Below are 10,887 nucleotides of genomic sequence, written 5' to 3'. Positions count from 1 at the left end.
CCCCGACACAGCCCTGGAAAGAGAAAGCCCGTAAGAAGTGTGTCCTTTCACCCCATACACAGTGACCACATGGTGGACAGGGCCCCTGAGCACTCGGGTCAGGACATGGCTGAGAACACCCCTCTCCGTGAAGGCTCAACTTCCTCTGTAGGCTCTGGAGCCCCTGGGGTCCCCCACAGGACCAGGACCCTGTGTGTGAGGAGAGGGACCTCACCCCGCCCCCCTTCCATGGAGCTTACCAAGACACAGGACAGTGAGGGTCAGTGCCGGGCTGCCGTGCATGGTTCTGGGACTGGAGATGAAGTCTAGTGACCACAGAGCCTGCAGACAGACCGGCTCAGGGTGTGACCCGTCTTAGGTCCCGGGCTGCGTGTCACGGGGTTTCCTCATCAGTGGCCTCACAGGAAGGAAACATCCCCTCTCTGTGGTGGCTCTACTCTCCCTAACTGTTGGGCTGAGGACACAGGTGACTCTGTGGGGACCTATAAGACCAGATCTGAGTCCAGTCCTGAGCCTGCCTTGTACAGAGATGGGACGAATTGGGACAGGTCACCTCCGTTTCCTGAGCTTCCACCAATGCAGACTCCTTTATCCCTTTTATCAGGCAGATAATCAGCAAGCTTATTTTTATGCAAAATATGTTATTTTTTTTAAAAAATTGTGATAATGGTAAAGCTTTAAAAGTAAATTGGTTTTTTCTTTTAATGTTTTATGCCTATTACTAAAAAATATTCATTTTAATTCTCATAACTTAAGTGCATTCTCCCCACTTTCTCCATGTAGTTCTGACTTCCACTAATCCTTCTACACTGTGCCTTCATTCTTTAGTGATATTGTGCTTGTTTTTTCCTTTTTGGATATTGCCTTTGTCTTCACCCACCTCGATAGGTGCTCTTTATCTATTTACTAACTTTATTTCTCACTCCATCCCTTCCCTTTCTGGTTAACCATCAAACAATAATTCCATCTTTGTGGAGACCTTTCCTTAGCTTTCTCTAACAGTGCTTTGTAACTATGTCTTTTTTGGCCATATTTATTTAAGTTATTTTTTAAAAGTTATATTTGGATCTTTATTTTAAAGTCTCATCTGCCCACGTAGCATTTTCCAGCAACTGAGGGAGCAGAAACTTTCACAGGCTCCACAATTTTTTTGTGGAAGCCTTAGTGGCAGCCATTGCAGTCTTTTTAGGTGCTTGTTTAGCCTTTTTTGCTTTGTTGCCTGCCCTGAGAGACTGTTCTCAATAAGCCTTTCCAACTTCAGGCTTTTGGTTTGTCCTTGACCTTATATCAGCAAGAGATATGCCAGTGAGTGCCCTCTGGAATTTGGCAGCACTGTGAGTTCTTTTGTTTTTAATTTCTTTCCATTGGTCCTTTCTGCGCTTTCTTCTGTAGAGGACCATCCAATTTATCTGCAGTGAGGTCCTTTTGGAAATGAACGTCTACTCATATTTTTCCATGAAGAAACAGGATCAACTTTCTGTCAATCCTGGCGTAGCCCCTCCCGGGTCCAGGGTAGGTCCTTACACACTGAAAGAGTACAGATCAACCTTGAAAGGAAACTTTAAGACCTCTTAGGGTGGGTGTCTACAGCAAGGAGAGATCATTCCAGGAATAGTATTCTTTCCATCTAAGGATGGAAGGGGATGCTGTACTTATTTAATTTAGCATGATGTGTGTTAGATGCATCCATTGCTCTTTTTTTAGTGTTGCACATACCTTTATGCGTCTGTTCATTGGTGGACGCTTGCCTTGTTTTCATATCTTTGCTATTGTCATTGGTGTTGCCATGAACATGAATGAGCATGTTCCTTGTAAATAGGAAACAAAACAGAAGTGGAAACTTGACTCTGAGAGTAGGCAGAGAATACAACCCAAACAACGTAAGACTCTTGGCATGGTATTGGCTGATACGGAGCTCAAGTTCTTTGTGCCTAACAAAACCAAAATGAAAAAAGCCACGACCTCCAAACCCTACTAAATTAGAGTCTTAAGAGTCATTGATTTGCGTCTGTCAGATTGTGCCATAGCCTTTATGTCTTTGGAATATTGCTCTAGAAGTGAGGTTGCTGGCTCGAAAGGTGTCTTCCCTCCAACTTGCTGAGGAAGTGCCAGCCTACTTTCCATTGTTGGTTTCATTCTTTTATATTCTAACCAGCAGTCTAGAAGGGTTCCAATATCTACACATTCTGGCCAGCATTTGTTGTTTGCTGCTGTGTTGAACTTTGCTTTTGTTGCCAGTGTAAGATGATATCGTATTGTTGGTGTGTTTTTTTCCCCGTATTGTTGTTTTGATTTGTACCTCTTTAATGGTATCAAGATTGGAGGAAGACTCATGAACAGCCTGCATTATACAGATGACACAACCGCACTTGATGAAAGTGAGGAGGACCTGAAGCCCTTGCTGCAGAGGATCAAGGACTGCAGCTTTCAACACGGATTACATTTCAACATCAAGAAAACCAAAGTCCTCACCACGGGCAAATAAGCCGTATCGTGAGAGATGGAAGAAAGACTGAAATTGGCAACAGTTTAATCTTGCTTCGATCCACAGTCAGCATCCTTCGTACCAGCAATTCGGAGATTGGGAGACACAGCATTGGGAAAAGTCAGCTGTCAAGCATCTGTCCAGGGTCCTGAAAACCAACGGTGTCAATTTAAAGACTAAAGTGTGCCTGATTCAAACCAAGGTCTTTCCAATTACGTGCTATGCATCTGAGAGCTTGACAGTGAATAAAGACGGTGGGAGAAAAATTGATGCAACTGAGTTGTGGTGTTTGAGAAGAGAGCTGAATTTTCCATGGCTTGCCAAAAGAACAGATAGGTCTTGGAGAAAGTGCAACCAGAATGTTCCTTGTAGGTAAAGATGATGACGTTTCTCCTCATATGTTTCAGACATGTTGCTAGGAAAAGCTATTTGGAAAGGAACAACATGATTGGAAAAGCGGAGGGTCAGAAAAGAAGAGGAAGACCCTTAACGTGATGGATTCATAGAGTGTCTGTGGCAATGGACTGAAATGTGTCAAGGAAGATAAGGCTGGTGCAGTAAAGGACAGAGTTCATATCTGTTGTTCGCTTTGAGTCATACTAAACTCTTAACATTTAACAACAGTGTCTAGTGATCTTAAATATTTCTTGTGATTTTTGGCCGTCTGAATGTCTCCACTGGTAAAGTGTTATTCATGTCCTCTGTCCATTTAGAATTGGTTGGTTTTTCTTTTCTTTTTTTTTGTTTGTTTGCTTTTTCTTGATGTACAGCTATCTCTTTTCTTTTATTCCCATGTGCCATTGAATCAGATCCAACTGGCACAGGGAGAGATTGCGCCTCCTTCTCCAGCAGAGCGTGTGGTGGATTTGAACCATGTGCCTTTGTGAGAGGTATAGCTATTTCCATACATTTTAGAAATGAGTTCCTTGTCCCATATGTCGCTGCCAAATTTTTTTCTATCCTAAATCTTCTCACTTTACTGATAAGAGAAATCTTTTTTTTAACATTTCTATGTTATTTTTTTATGGCATATCCTTCCCATTTAATTGTTTCCCCATTCATTCATTGTTGCACATTTGATCTACATAAGAATTCATTTTTATGAGGTCCCAGTCTATGAAACACCTGTTTTATATATTTCACACTCTGTTTCAGACATCTGCTTTACGCGTTAACCTCTGATGATTATGCATTAACCTCTGATAATTATGTATTTTTAGATTTCTATGATAAATCTTATTTATATGATAAATCTATTGACACTAATGTCATAGACTGGGGCTCCCAAATTTGTCCCAAGTTTTGCTTTGATTATCTCTACAGACTGAGGTTGTGTGTTGAGGTTTTTGTTTTATCTTGGGTTAGTTTTGTATCTTGCGTAAGGTATGAGTTACTTTTCAGTTCCTGCAAGTGCATGTCCAGTTTTGCCAGCACCATTTGTGTGAGATTTCCCCTCAACCCACACTGACTTACTGGACTTCATGTCTATAAAAAGCAGTTGTCTGTGTGGGGATGGATTTATTTCAGGGGTCTGAATCCTGTTCCATTGGTACCAGTCACTAGCGCAGTATTGTGTTGGGGTTTTGTTTATTTTGGGGTTTTATTTTACCATGTTGTTTTTGAGTACCTCTGCTGTTTTGTAGGCTTTAAGATCAGGAAGTGTGAGACCTCCAACTTTGTTTTTGTTCTTTAGCGTCTCTTTGATTCCCTGGGACCTTTTTTTGCTTCCTGTATGAAGTTAGTGATCATTTTCATCACTTTGGAAAATGATGAGAGTATCTGGCTGGAGAGGGTTAAACCAGGCTACTCCTTGGAAGCAAGGATTCTGGGGTTTCGTCTGACATAGTTTGGACATGTTGCAAGGAGGGACAGGTCCTTGGAGAAGGACATCAATCTTGGGTGCGTGGAGGGACAGCCCAGGAAGGGAAGACCCTCTATGAGGTGGATTGATTCAGTGACTGGGGTAATCGGGATGGGAGTGTCAGACAGTGTGATTGGCACAGGACAGAGCAGAGTTTAGAGCTGTTGTACATAGGGTCGCTATGAGTAGCAAGCAACTCGACGGCACATAACAACAGCATAACATCATCTGGCTAGAAAGCATATATTTGAAGATTGCTTTTCTTAGTATGGAGAATTTAAAAATATTAAGTGTCAAAGTGTTAAATGTCTTAATCTATTAACATGATGCGTTTCCACTTATGTAAGTCTCTGAGTTGTTTTTTTAATGATAATTCCGCCCCCTTTATTTTATACTGCTTTATTTACGAAGTTCATATGCATTGTTTTTCACATCAAATATTTTGCATTTCCTTCACCCCCCCCACATAAAATTTTGTGACTCTATAATTATGCTCCCTGCCCATCTTCACCCCTCTGCTTCCACCCTCACCCCCCCCCCCCTTGGGTCCTCGTACTCATTCTACAATAATGGTTTTAGACAGTAATTTTCCTTACGGGACTGTGTTAGTTCATTCAGCATAATGCTCTTCAGTCCCTCCCCAGTTAGGTAATAATTTACAAAATCATTGCTCCTGGGTGCTGTGTAGTATTCCATCATGTGAATGTACCATAATTGCTTCATTTATTCGACTGTACTTGGACATCTGAGCAATTTCCATGTTCTTGCAGTGGTTAATAATGCTACTCTGAACATGGGTGTACAAATCTCTGTTTGTGCCTCAGTTCTCATTCTCTCAGGGTATATTCCAAGCAGTGGAATAGCTGGGTCATGTGCAATTTCTATGTTCAGCTTTTTGAGGAAATGCCCAACTGCCTTCCGGAGTGGTTGTGCCATTTTACAGTCCCACCAACAATGTGAAAGAGTCCCTATCTTGCCACATCCTCTTCTACATTTATTGTTGGCTGTCCTGCTAAACTTTGCCACTCTTACTGGAGTGAGATGGTATCTCATGGTGGGTTTGATTTCTTATTGCCCATATTTTGAGCATTTTTTATGTGTCTGCTTGCCAACCGAATGCGCTCCTCTGTGAAAATTATTTCTGCGCCTTTTGCCCATTTTGTAATTGTGTTATCAGTCTTTTTTCTTGTGGAGGCCCTGTAGGATTGTGTCAACTTCTGATATGAGACCCTTGCCTGAAATGGTATTGCCAAATGGTTTTTTTCCCCAGTCAGTAGGTTTTCTTTTCACTCTGTTGGAAAATGTTTTTAGCGCACACAGGGATTTAATCTTTAGAAGGTCCCATTCATCAATTTTATCCTCTTCAAATTGTGCCTTTCTGGCTCTATTTGGTAGTCTTGTTATACCATAGTCTAGGCCTCTTTGGACTTTTTGCTGGATATATTTTTTCCATAACTCTATGAACTTTGATAAAGGTCGATAGTTGTAGAGGAGATTCAATCCTTTTGTTCACAGGGTCGCTATGAGCCATTCTTGACTTGAAGGCAATCAACAATAACAATGGCCCAAAAACTGCATCCAAATTTGACAATCTCCTCATCTTAAATTTGTAGTTATGGAAGTCTAGTGGAGGGTCAGTTGTGTGTAAGTTTCACTAGAGAACAATCGGAGAGGGAGAGAATCAGTAAGTGCTTTTATCATCATTTACACCCCATCTGTGTTGATACTGCCACAGTGGGTTATATCCAGCTGACATTGTGAGGATGGCACAAGATTGGGCAAATTGTTTTAATCTGTTGTTCATAGAATTGCTATTAATTAAATCAATTTAATAACACCTAATGACAGTGTCATGGCATTAATTATCTATACTCTCTCTAACCCTTTAGGTAGCTTAGTTTTACACTGTAATTTGACTGAAAACATTATTTTCTTTTTTTAAATGAAATTTTATTTTAATTATGATTTTAACAAATGTCTACAGAGAAGTTAGACTTTCATTCATTCATTCATTCATTCATTCATTCATTATTGCACCTTTTTACCCCTTCTCCCTCCCTTCCCCTCCTCCAGTTCACTTTTTTTTTAAATGTATTTTATTTCATTATTTTTTGTGTGTATCGTCAAATCAGATCTGACTGGTACAGGAGGAGATTGTTCCTCCTTCTCCAGCAGAGCATCTGGTGGATTTGAACTGTGTACCTCTGAGATTACAGTGCAGCTTCTTGCCACTAAGCCACCAGAGATCGCCACCAGTTCACTTTTTAAAAATTATTTTTATTATTATTTTTTTTTGGTGTGTACCATCAAATCGCATCTGACTGGTACAGGAGGAGATTGTCCCTCCTTCTCCAGCAGAGAATCTGGTGTTTTTGAACCATGCATCTCTTGGATTGTAGTGCAGCTTCTTGCCACTAGGCCACCAGAGCCCCCTGGTTTGTTTGTGGGTTTTTTTTGGTTTTTTTATGTTCACTCATTGTTACACATTACCTGCCTCCTCCTCCTCCTCCCCACAGACCTCTTTGCAATGACATACCTCTTATGCTGGGCTGTTGCATATGTATAATGCATAATATTTTTCCTTTTAGATAGTTCTTTCTTTCATCTGTTCCAATGCAATGACCATTATCTATCCTATTCTCCTCCCCACCACCCACATCAGACCTGCTTTAATAACAGTGGTGCTATCAAGTATTTGTCCTTTTGTGGCTGAGAAATTTCTCTCAGCATGATATGCTCTAGGGTCCCCCATATTGTATAGTGTTTTACAAGGCCATTCTTTTTCAGTGCTGCATAGTATTCCATTGCACGACTATACCATAGTTTTTCTATTCATATGTTTGTTGATGGACACTTGGGTTGCTTCCATCTCTTTGCTATTGTAAATAATGCAGGACTAAAGAATTTTATTTGTGGCTCTACTCCATAGCTTAGATTATTTAGAAATACATTGCTTTACTTACAGATATATAGGGATATTATTTATCATTGTCTAGAGAGGATCCCTCAATGAGATGCCTTTTTAAAAAAAATTTATTTTGTTTTGTGTGTACCATCAAATCAGATCTGACTGGTGCAGGAGGAGACTGCCCCTCCTTCTCCAGCAGGGCATCTGGTGGGTTCGAACTGCATACCTCTGGGATTGCAGTGTAGCTTCTTGCTACTAGGCTACCAGAGCTCCCTGAGATGCCTTAACAACAGGCTTGAGCATGGGAGAGATGTCAAAGGTGACCTAAGACAGGGCAAGCTTCTGATCTGTCGTTCATTGGGTTGCTGTGAGTTGAAGTCTACTCCAGAACAACTAACAACAGCGACCTATAATGCAATGACCTCAACATTCAAAAGATCCCGTCTGCTTTTACAAGTTGCATGAGTTTATCAGGTGAGCTTCTGCAGGGGCACCTTTATGATATGATGTGCTGTTCTTGGTTGCAGTGGACTCAGTTCTGACTTGTAGTGAATCTCTAGACAATAATATGAAAGAAAGACTTCAATCTTGCCCCAGCGTCACCAACGTGGCTATGTTTGCACCTTGCCTCAGTCATAGTGTCAGTTTGTCTCATTGAGACTCTTCCTCTTTCTTTTTGTGGAAGACAGCTTGATGATGTCTTCCCTAGGCACTGGCCTCTCTTGATAGTGTACCCAAAAGTATATGAGCTGAAGTCTCACCAACCTCATTGCCCTTGAGAAATACCGTTTCCTGCGCCTCTGCGACTGTTTCCATTTGGAGATTCTGATTGCAATCTGTTTTCTGCCAGTGCGGTGACCCTTCTGAGTCCTTTGAAACGATTAGATCACTCTTCTCAAAGTCAATGGCTGGTGCTGGAACCCTACAGGGTCATTGCCACAGACTGGAAGATGTGCTGTGGATTTGAGTGGAGCATCGGGAAAGAACTGCCGTTGAGAGTCCAGAAGCTCAGAGGTGGCCCACATCAGGTCTCCGCGCTGGTAGGGCTCCTTCAGATGAGTTTTCACGGGTTCAGCTCCAGTGTCTTCTGGGTTCCTAACAGCCCCCCATCCCCACCCCGCAACATAGGAGGAGAGCCTCAGGGTCTTGTCCTGGGTTTAATGAAAAACCACAGTGGCATAGAGAATGGGCTCCTTCTGGGTCTCCCCTGGCTGGGAGTGAGGCACTGTGCTTGTGATCGAGTGATCCAGCTTTGCATACACCACTTCCTGGGGGGCTTCTGGCACAACATCCTGGGGGTGGGGGAAGCAGAGAGAAGTGAACAACATCCAAAGGGGATTTGAATCATTTCTACTCAGTTAATTCAGACTCATTATGACCAAATAAGGCAAAATAAAGCACACACACACACACACACACACACACACACACACACACACCCTTCCTGGTGTTTCTCAGGCTGCAAATCTTAATCAAAGCTGACTGACACATCCTGAGTCTGTGCACAGACTCGTGGATTTGAAGAAGCAAGCTCTTGTTTAACAGCCCGGAGCTTAATCACCGCCTCCCAAAGGCTCCTGAGAGTGGAGCCCACAAAGACGGAGGGAACAGAGTCAACTTGTCCCCCTGTCTGTTTTCCTCCTCATGTCTGTCCTTCATGTCCCTCTAACGCCTCACACAGGCAAGAAGGGGAAGTGGCCCTTTCTCATCGGGCGTTTGAGCTTTGGTTCATCTGGGTGTTTGTTGCTGCTTGGAAACGGGAGTGTCTTCATCTACAGGGGCTTTGTTGAGTGAACACTAAGTGGAGATGGTCTCTTTCATCCCACTAGTGACCTTCAGCTGGTGTATTTGGGGGGACAGCCGGTGCAGGAGGGATGTGAGGTGGAAATGCCTGTCACAACACAGCAGAGAGCCGTCGGGTGGGAATTGGATGAGACAGTCTAGCTGTCAAAGAAAGTCAGGACGGGAATGAGGAGTTGGTTGTGGGACCAAATACTTCGAGAAGTACAATGAGATGCCAGTTGCTGCTTCCAGGGAGTTGGATTTGGGCTTTGCTGTGAGGTGGGCGGGATAGTGAGGGGCATCTGTCCAGCAGCTGGTCTTTAGAACCTCTGGCCTAACTAAGACGCGTTATGGGGTGTCCCAAAGTCACAAGACTTGGGGCAAATGAGAATACATAGAAAGATGAGCTAGACCACACCACTGCTTGGTGGGAGTTTAATAGCCACCCCCACACCCCTGCCCCCACTGACCTCTCCATAAGCCCATTGCCTAGGTCTCCATCCCCACTAGTGACCTCTGCCAGGGCCCTTGGTGAGCACAGACACAGCTGTAGAGGAGAAGGAGCCTGGTGGTACAGTGCTCAAGCCTTTGACCGTCACAGAAAGTTCAACATCTGAGCCCACCAGTCACCATGCAGCACACAGACCTGGAGACTGGGTTCTGCACAAACTCTAGCCTTGGAGACGCTATGAGGTGGTTCTCCTCTTAGAGGGTCACTATGACTATAATGCACTGAGCCTCGACAGCCGTTGACCCTGCTGGTCAGTGCTCAACCAGGTGAAGTTCACTAGGGGAGACTGTGGCGGGTAAAACCAAGGAGCAGAGGAGGGAGGTCTTAGAAGCCGTCAGAGCAGAGAGTTTCAAGAGTGGAGAGGGCAGCAGGCCCCTGCTGATGAGAGCTGGGCACTGCGAGGGGGGACAAGTGCCCACTGGATTGAGTTCATGGTGATGGTCATGATCAGAGGGGACTTACCCGACTGCCCAGTTCCACTTCTTCCTCAGGCCAGGTTAGTGGCACACCTAGTGGGAAAAGAACAAAGGATCCTGGTTGGTTTCTGTCATTATTATTCTCCAAGACCTTCCATTACCTGTCTCTCTCCTAGATGGGGAAGCTCAGGTCACGGAAGGTCAGCCGGGTGCCCAAGGACATAGAGTTTCAATTTATGTTGAGTGAAGCCCAGACTCAGGACCATTCACAGTCAGCTTCCTTGTCTCATGGCCCCGGTCCTTCCATCTCCTCTCCTCCTTACACAAGTTCTCCTCCTGGATCCCGGGGGCTGGACTGGAGCTGGAGGAGAGAGGAGTGTTGAGTGGTGGGGAGGGGGTGGTCCCAGACCCGAGGTGGGGAGGGGGCGGATGGAGGGGGCGGCCCTGGACCCGAGGTCTTTGTGTTCTTACGCGTTTGGGAGACTTCTGCCCTCGATTAGGGCCACTGTGGTCCCTGCAGGAAGTTGGAAAATAACCTGCAACTAGATCTCCTGGTTCCCCGAGATCCTAGCTACGCTTCCCACTGTCAAGGCCACGTGCACATCTACTGAGATCTGAGAAAGATGGCCACTCTTCTAACCCTTCTCCGTTCCAAGCCCAGAGAACATGATTTCAATACTAAAAGACAAAAGTTGTATTTGGGTCTCCAATATTAAGTGTCAAGAGAGAAAAAAAGGCATTCAAATATTTACATGGTCAATCACTTGAAATACCTGTCTTTTCTTTTCACGCAAATATACACAGCGAAGCTCATTAGTATCCCAGTTTCTTTTTTTTTTTAAGTGTTTTATTATTATTCGTGTGTGTATTGTCAGATTGGATCTGACTGGTATCAGAGGAGATTGTCCCTCCTTGTTCAGCAGA

The 10,887-nt window shown here is 43.9% G+C and overlaps 1 protein-coding gene across 1 annotated transcript in view; it reads right to left on the bottom strand.

The window, feature by feature from the left end:
* The window catches only part of LILRB3 (leukocyte immunoglobulin-like receptor, subfamily B (with TM and ITIM domains), member 3), a 51,066-nt gene that overhangs the window by 33,718 nt on the left and 6,461 nt on the right, over window positions 1-10,887 (bottom strand). The window lies entirely within an intron of this gene.

This window comes from Elephantulus edwardii, unplaced genomic scaffold, assembly GCF_000299155.1.
Source record: "Elephantulus edwardii isolate Elephantulus edwardi_28Jun2011 unplaced genomic scaffold, EleEdw1.0 scaffold00208, whole genome shotgun sequence".
Classification (NCBI taxonomy): Eukaryota; Metazoa; Chordata; class Mammalia; order Macroscelidea; family Macroscelididae; genus Elephantulus; species Elephantulus edwardii.
This window is presented reverse-complemented; position numbering and strand designations above follow the sequence as displayed.